This window comes from Pistacia vera, unplaced genomic scaffold, assembly GCF_008641045.1.
Source record: "Pistacia vera cultivar Batoury unplaced genomic scaffold, PisVer_v2 Contig441, whole genome shotgun sequence".
Lineage (NCBI taxonomy): Eukaryota > Viridiplantae > Streptophyta > Magnoliopsida > Sapindales > Anacardiaceae > Pistacia > Pistacia vera.
The window spans coordinates 655824-665401 of NW_022196270.1; positions in this window are offsets into that span (position 1 = coordinate 655824).

Consider the following 9578-nt stretch of genomic DNA (forward strand, 5'->3'; position numbering starts at 1 on the left):
CTTATCTGAAAATCATAACCGCTTCCCCATCGTTTGAGGGGGTTTTTACACAAGATTTGTGAAAAGAAAAGAGAGAAATTAAGGGGATTACAATTGATCTGAATCGTAATTTCGATATTCTCGTGATTGGGCATTGTGATTGCGCAATGATCGCTGTTGATTGAGTCATTCCTGTAATATCTGGAATCTGAAGTAATCTGGAGATTGATTGAATGATTCCTTGAATTGTTCACGACCGAGCTATATCTGGACGAGCTTATATTGGGTCAATCAATCATAATTGCTGAGCTCATTTTGGATCAAGCTATATCCTCGAGTTAGCCCGAGCTTAGCAGAAAAAACCACATACAACATCTGCCCCCTGGTGTTCGATGCTCGTTTCGGGCTTTGAAGACTATTGCTCGATTTGATGCCAAGCTCGGCTTCAACATTGAGTCTTTGAGTGCATGCTCTACTGGGCTCCTATGGTCGACCTTGTGCTTGGCCGACGTACCTCACACTTGGATTTTTATTCCCCCTAGTACCTGTCAAAATTCAGAATATGAAAAGTCAGGTCATAAAGGTAATTTCTGCATGGTTGTGCTGTATTAAATGCGGCAGCCTCTATCAGTTACATTTCGTCGCGCGTGGGCGATGACAGCTATTCACACGTGAAGTCGAGGTGCTGTGCGATGACAGTCATTATTATAGCAATTTGATGGTTTGTCACTCCTCGCAGATGGTCAACACGTGGCCACATCCATGGGCTAAGATTGCCGATGAATGAAGGGTTAAGATCGACTAAAAGCGGACGGCCATGATTAAACTACACCCCTTTGTCTCCAATGCAAACCACTATAAAAGGTGGCGAAAAACCCTAGAATAGTCACTCCGAAAGTTACTTTGACTTTGGTTCTCCTTTGTCATTGTTCTTACGTCATCGCGGTGGTCTTTCTCACAAGTTTCCAGCACTTTCCTTATTCTGGTAAGGCTTTTTCCCCTATCTTCTTCTGTTTTCTTGATTTTCGCATCATAGGGTGGCTACTGTGGTGGCCACATTGAATGTCTTAAGGTTTTAGTAGGGTTTTTGGTTGCATCTCCAGCGGTCTCAGGTTTTAAAGAGGTTTAACATGGTGGCCACAGGTATCCCGAGTTGGTCGCGTACTTTCGTTGTATTACGCGAGCTATCTCGGTTGCTTGAAATAGAAGCGAGTGTGGAATGGTCGTCGATTTGTTTGAGCTCTGACACATGTTCGCTTCTTTTTTTAGGTACCTAGAAGTCCCTTGAGGTCTCTGAAGAATTCATCGCTTGAAGCTCAGACCCCAACGATGCGGGCTTGTCCATCGTGCTTTGATTCAGCTAGCCCAATCTCCATCGTCTCCAGCCAATAGGCTACGAAGAGAATCACAATCCTTGATTACCCTCAGGGATCTCAAATGCATAAGAGCGACCTACACGCTGCAGCTTTACTTGATGGTTCTGGGGAAATATTCTCAGAAGATCCCCCCACATGGATGGGTAGCAACCTCTGAGAATGTCTTTAGGTGTTAAGTATCCATTCCCCCACACTACTTCATCAATAACATATTGAGGCAATTCGACATTGTTCCTCTTCAACTGACGACCAACTCTTACGTGATCATTATCGCGATGTACATCACGTACATGATCACTGAATTGGGCGAGCCATCTGTCAAAGAGCTCATCCACTTGTACAAGCTCAAAAAATAGCAAGACCAGACGTACTACCTTTCCAAAGTGAGGATAGTACTTTTTAACGGGCTGATCGACGTCCCAAAGAAAGTTTCACACTAGGATTCACAGTTCTTTTTCTACGAAGCCTGGGAGACCGGTGTCTTCGCTATGGAATCGAGTAAGGCTCAGGCTTCCTGTGTATGTGCGAGGATTATTCTCGAGTTGTACATTCTAACTTATCGTCTTGTTTTATTTTTACAATTAACGTCGAGCAGAGTTATCTTCTAGCCGAAGGATTACAAAGGCTACAGCATTTTAGCGATCTTCCAGACAATCAGTGCAACGTCAATGAGCTTCTTACGCGTCCTCACTGAAAGCATACGACTTTTATCGAGACGAGGCCAATTTCTTAGCACTTTTGGAGAAAGGTTAAGTTGTTGCTTGCTCGCGCTTGCTTTCCCGTGTAAAATAGATTGCTAATTCTCTTGCCTTTTTTCTTGCAGACATGTGGGCCAAAAAACCAAAAAAGAAGAAAATGGCTACCTCTATGGCCGCTACAAAGGCTCCGGCTACTTCTAGAACGAAGCAGCTTGTGGAAATTGCAGGCTCGAAGTGTGCCGGTGGCAAGCTTAGGGGAGGCCTAAGTGTGAAAAATCTCATGACTGCCACTAAGGTAGTTGGCGAAAAAAGCATTGCAAAGCCCCAAAAGGGGCTAGCAAAGAAAGTGTCCAAACCAACTAGAAGTTCGGGAAAAAATAAAACACCCGAGCAACAAATTGGCAGGCAAAGAGGTCACCATGCAAGCTGGCAGCCTTCGAAAAGAAGCGGCCAAAGGCTTGGCCAAGAAGAAATCTGCCCTGCTTCCAAGGCATGTGCTTTTGGGGGGAGCAAACCTAGCTTGTCCCTATTTTATTGGAAGCCAGCACGACAGATGGAGAAAGAAGGCCAAGGAAATCACACCTTCACACTCTTGAAGTAAGTCCTTTTAACCAGGAACAAATGGAGATGCTTCAAAAATTATTGTCTCCTCTTCTTTCTACTCAGTCACAAACTGGTTTGTCTTCAAATCATGTCATTGGTCTAGAACCCTAAATCACAAAGGTAATTCTATAAGCATTTTTTGTGTGTATAAGAAACAAAAACAAACCCTAGATTATGGACTCAAGAGCATCTAATTATATAATGGGAGATGCAATGGTTTTTAATACATTTACCTCATGTATAAATAACTTAACTGTTAGAATATCGGATGGTTCACTATCAAAGGTTATTGGTACAAGTTTAGTTGTGTTATCAAAGGATATTACACTCAATTTTGTTGTTCTTGTTCCTAAGTTGGACTACAATTTGTTGTCAATTAGTAAACTTACTAAGGAAAGGAGGTGTGTTACTAATTTTTTCTCCACTCATTGTGAATTCCAAGATTTGGATTTGGGGAAGACGATTGGCAATGCTCAGGAGTGCTCTGGGCTATACATCTTTAAAGAGTGCCCTTATTCACAAGAACAACCTCAAACGGAAATTAGTGTTAGTTATTTTTAAGTATTTCATCAAAATAATGATAATACTATTATGTTATGGCACTATCGCTTAGGTCATCCAATTTTATATATCTCAACATTTATTTCCTTTGTTATTTAATAAAAATCCAAAACCTCTTGAGTGTGAAATTTGTCAATTATCCAAGCATGTCCGATCTCATTTTCCTATTCAACCCTATAAAGCATCTATACCATTTTCTATGATTCACAACGATATTTGGCGTCTGTCAAAAATAAAAAATATAACGAGTGCTACGTGGTTTGCCTCATTCATAGATGATCATACAAGATTAACTTGGGTGTTTCTTATGAAAGACAAATCAAAAACAGGTCAAATCTTTTAAAATCCTAAAGTCTGACAATGTTAGGGATAACTTCAATGCCGTACTAGGAGACTTCCTATAAAAAGAATGGATAGTTCACTTAAGTTCCTATGTAGACACCCGCAACAAAACAAAGTTGCTGAAAGGAAAAATAGACATTTGTTAGAGGTAGCTAGGTCGCTAATGTTCCCTGCAAATGCACCTAAATTCTTCTGGGGGGAAGTCATTCCTACAACATCATATCTTATCAATAGGATGTTGTCTAGGGTGCTAAAATTTCAAACACCATGTCAAACTCTTCTAAAATCTTTTCCAACTACTCGTCTCATTTCCATTGTTCCACCTAAATTTTTTGGGTGATTTATCTTTGTCCATGTCCATCAACAACATAGAAGTAAACTTGATCCTAGGTCACTTAAGTGCATCTTTCTTGGCTATTCAATAAATCAAAAAGGATATAAGTGTTACTCTATTGTCACAAGAAAATTCTAAAATTCAATGGACATCACCTTTTCTTTAGAATCAGCCACACTACCCCAAAACTAATATTTAGGGGGAGAATTCAACTTAGGAATATCAATTTTGGGACTTTGAGTCATTCCTAGAGTCACCTATCACCACAAAAAATAAAAATCGCTCAGTGCCAGAACATCACATCCCTCTAGAGTCACTTAGTTAGCCTCTACCTACCGAAAGCACCAAGTTCATTGTTGACTTGCGGGATACGGAGCGCATCCAAGAGGAAATAGAGGAAAGAGCACTTCCTCAAGAAAATCATGAAGCTGAACTAAGTCCTAATCCTCCCAAAATTTGAGGTAATAGTTCTGACTTAGATGGTTATGTTGATTCTGAGTTAGATAATGAGATCCAAAATATGCCCACAGCTTGGAGAAAAAGGGTTCGGTTATGCACTCAACATTACATTGGAAACTTTATGTCATATGATGGCTCGTCGCCTTCTTTTCATGCCTTCACTATTAGTCCTATAGAGATACAAGTTCCTCACAATATTCAAGAAGCTTTCAAGTGTCCTAAGTGGAAGGTTGCTGTTAATGAAGAGATTTAGGCACTAAGAAAGAATGGAACTTAGGAAATTACTGATCTTCCAGGAGGTAAGAAAACTGTTGGGTGTAAGTGGATCTTCACAATGAAATATATGGTGGATGGTAGTGCGGACATGTATAAAACTCGTTTGGTCGCCAAAAGATTCACCCAATCCTATGGCATTGACTATCAGGAAATTTTTGCTTCAATTGCCAAGCTCAACACTGTTCGTGTATTTTTATCCTTAGCAGCTAACCTTAATTGGTATTTGCACCAATTGGATGTGAAGAACACCTTCTCAATGGTGATCTAGAGGAAGAAGTATATATGGATATTCCTAAAGGGCTTGAGACATCATCTAACTCCAACAAGGTTTGTAGACTTCGAAAATCCTTGTATGGACTTAAGCAATCTCCACAGGCACGGTTTTAGAGATTTAATAAAGCAGTTAAAGGGTATGGATATTCCCAGTGTCAATCTAACCATACTCTATTTGCGAAGCACTTCTTAAAAGGGAAGATGGCCATTATTATTGTTTATGTGGATGACATCATTTGGACAGGTGACCATGAGGAAGAAATCACTTCTCAAACAATTCTTAGGTAAAGAATTTGAGATCAAGGACCTAGGGAACCTCAAGTACTTCCTCGGGATGGAAATTAGTCGGTCAAAGAAAGGCATCTCTGTCTCCCAACGTAAGTATGTTCTGGATTTGTTAAGTGAAACGAGAATGCTTGGTTGTAAACCTACTGAGACCCCCATGGATCCAACAATCAAGCTTGAAGTTAATGATGTGAGTGTTCCTATAAACAAGGGATGGTATCAACGCCTTGTAGGGAAACTCATCTTTCTTTCCCATACCAGGCTTGACATTGGTTTCTCCGTCGGTGTAGTAAGCCAGTTTATGAATTGCTCGATTGAGAGACATATGACTACTGTATACAGAATTTTGAAATATCTCAAGATGACTCTAGGTAAGGGTCTATTCTTCTCAAGAACTTCTAAGAGAAATATCAAAGTTTATTCAGATGCAGATTGGGCAAGATCCATCACAAATTGATGATCAACTTCTAGATATTGTTCTTATGTGTGGGGAAACTTGGTAAATTGGAGAAGCAAGAAGTAATCAGTTGTAGCCTGTAGTAGCATAGAAGCAAAATTTCGAGCTATGGCATAGGGAACTTGTGAAAGAATTTGGTTAAAAGATTATTGTTAGAATTAAAGGTCACCTTGGAGCATCCTATGGAATTATACTATGACAATCAAACCACCATCAGTATAGCCAAGAATCTGGTTCATCACGATTGAACTAAGCATGTGGAGATAAACCAATATTTTATCAAAGAAAATATTGAAGAAGGAATTTTCAAGGTTAGCTACACTCCGACAACTGGTTAAATTGCAGATATTCTTAAAAAAAGCTCTTGCTCAAGTCAACTTTGAAGACTTTGTAGAGAAACTTGGTATGATCAACATCTATACATTGACTTGAGGGGGAGTGTTGAAAGTCAAGTCATTGATTGTTTTATTTGGTTGTTTTGTTTCCTTGTTAAGAGTCTATGTATTAGCTAGTGTATCTTGTTTTTAGGAGTTTTTATTATTTTAGGACTTTTTTTAATTTCTTAATTATTCTTTTTCTTTTACAAGAAGATTGAATTCCTACTTGTCAAATCTTCTTGATTTCTTTTTATTTTTCCCTTTGAGAGAGATTCCTTTCTGTAATTGTTTCACCATTCTAGCCTATTTATTTATGTCTTCTTTATTCAATAAAAGAAATCATAGAAGAAATTGGGTCTGTGTTTCTTCATTTTTCAAGTCTTTGTTTTCTTCAGTAGCAACCTATATTACATCGAATTGTTCATTTCATGATATTCATTTTTAAAAAAATTGTTTCCTTATCAGAAGTACTCATTCTCTCAATTTTATTTTTTAAAGAACAAAAAAAGGGTATCCAAATGCAAGGTGTACAAGTTTGTGCTTTTTAAAATTCAAGCACCCATGGCCTTGGCTTACTTTAAAACAAAACTTTTGGTAAACTCTCTCCCGTTAAATGTCAAATGATGTAAACTTTCGTCTTTTGCTAATCATTTATGTAAATATATAGGATTACAATAATACTAGTCTTACAAACATCTCTCACTAACCCATGTGGTAGCTCGCAATTGACTTGGTCAGATGGGACCCATTTTTGGACAGACGGGACCCATGCAAACTAACTAATTGTAAGCTGATACGTCGCATTTGTAAGAGAAAGTTAGTGAAAAGTGTTTGTCAATGTGGTATGACTCTTAATGATCCAATTGTTGAAATATGATCTCCTTGTTTCAACCATTAAATTGAATTAAATGGAAGGTTATATGTTCAAAAAAATTTGCATCATTTTATAACCTTCCATATAATTCAATTTAACGGTTGACCATATATATATAGAAGATTAGCAACCTCTTAACATTACACTTGTTTTTACAACAAAATTTAACCATTAGATGTAAACCTTATCAAAGGCTGAGATTAAATAATATAACTATATTGAGTTAATAAATTTTAATGTTTTTTTTTTCCTTGGTTTTGACTTTACCACTCAATTTATATATATATAAAGCTGAATACCCATGCGAATTGTTCACCAGGTGGCACGTTTTGAAACTCATAGAATTGTTCCATTTTGACACATAGGATTTGTGATTGTTATATGGTTGAATTTTATTGGAGATGTTGTAGAAGATATTAATTGCTGAATTGGTATTCCAAATCGAAAGGTAAAAGCATTCCTAAAATTGGTTTATTTTGGAGCTCTAGGATTGCTCTCTCTTGCCACGTTGGATGTGTGGTTTAATGAGATATTCTTAACTCTAAAATTCATGAATACCCATGTTGGTTGTTCGCCATGAATACCCATGCGGATTGTTCGCCATGTGGCACATTTTGGAAGATCTAGAATTGCTCAATTTTGACACATTAGACAGTCAAATTGCTCTATCTTGACATGCTGGGTTGGTATATATTATGTCATCTATAATTAATATTTAATAATAATAATAATACAGGTGCATTGCATTGGCATTCCAAAGATGTGAATTAATAACAAGTATACAGGTGTATTGGATTGCTATTACTTATTGCATTGTATTGTATTGGCATTGGAAAACTGTCTTCGTATTTAATTGTGTTGGTATTCGGAAGTTCTAAATAAGGGGTTATAAAAGAGGCACATGTTCAGTTGTGGATCATCGCAATTTGTTAATTGGTGTCAACAATACGTCTGGTCTTTTGTTAATTGTTTATAGGTCATGTTAGTTTGTGTCAATAATATGTCTGTTATTTATGTTTTTGTTGTTGTTTATAGGTCACAGATCATGAATCGGCATGGAATAAGGGCACGATTATTAACACTATTAGATGAGTTGTTATTTTGATTTGTACTTCTGAACTGTAAGTATATCTTTTAACTATTTTAATGTGAAACTGTAAGTATGTCTCTTATCTATTTTAACGGTTATTGTTAGATTGAATGGTTGTTTTTGTTCAGTCAATTTATTTGATTGATTAATTGTATTCCTTCCAAACGGTCAGTCTGTTCCTTGATAATTTTAATATGAAGATTAATTAACTTTTGTTGTTGCCATTTCTAGGTACCAGTTTTTATACAAATGGATAATTGTTTGTTAACGGTGTTGACATGAAGATCGATTACGTTTTATTGTGTTTGTTTCAAGGGGATGAGGATATGTTATTTCGTTTGTAAAGTCATTTTTACATCTTCAAAACTTCTTCGAATTCTGAGATTTGCTCGCTTCTGGGTCCAGGAACTCGATTCCGCTCATTTTTTGCTCAAAGTGCACGTTTTGGCCTAAAACATAAAACATATGAAATTAAGTTGCAATTCAGGCAAAAACGACATAAGAAGTATTCAAAATCCGGCCAAAAAGCCTAAATAAAATAGTATAATCTTCGGATTATCAATCCTCGACTTGTCTAGGAAAGTCGACACCCTGAGGAAGAGATGGCTCGTGAACAAGAGGAGTGGTGACTTCCTCTCTAAGGTCGAGAACCTTAGCTAGTGGAATTATGTTCAGGGGAGTTGGATCACTGACCTGGAGCTGGGGCTCGGCCTCCTTCTTGCCGCCTTTGACCTCTCCTTAGTCCTCGCTCTCTTCCTCAGACTTGTCCGAGTAAACATAGGTCTCCCCCCAGGCTTCGACCCTCATCCTTTTAACTTCTTTCTGATAAGCTCGAGGAAGGAAAGAGACGTCAATTGAAGGATAGGCTTCCCACAATTTTCGAACAAGTAAGACAGATTTTTTCCAAGCCGGAGTAGTAATGCCCTTGTTCAGTTCATTAATCTGAAGCCTGAGCTGTCTAGCCTCAGCTTTGGCCTCCTAGTGACCTGCCACCTCCTGGCCAAGGTCGAGTGAAGACTGTTTGGATTTGGCCTCCCAGCTCGCGGCAGCTTTCTAAGCCGAGGATAGCTCAGAGTTTAGTTTGTTGTTGGCACTCTGCTGCTATGCCAAAGTCTCCGCGAACTCTGTTGCCTTAGCCTCCGCCTTGGCCTGAGCAGCCTCGCTCGCTTTAAGCTTGTCAAAGAATTCCCTTTCCTGGACCTGGAAGGTTGCGACTTCCCCCCTAAGCCGTTCGAGCTCAACAAGCCTGGCCTCTCTCTCATTCTCTGCAAGCTTAGCCCTAGCCATAACGTCTTTCTTCACTATCTTCGCAGCCTTCCATTTCTGGTGATTCATCTATAAAGTGTCGTTGCATTCCTCATATAGGAGTTTGCTCACCATGGCAACTTGAAAAGAGGAGACGAGGAGTCAGCAAGAAGCAAGAATAACTTGCAAAAGAAGAGAGGATGCAAACTACCGGTACCTTCGTCGCGTAGCTATAGGTTAAAGCCAACATCTGGGAGGGAGACGAGTCCCTTACAGCTGCAAATGTTTGTAGGGTGACATAATCTCTAGCCACCACGGCCCCAACACCAATATGGTCAGGAATAGCTTG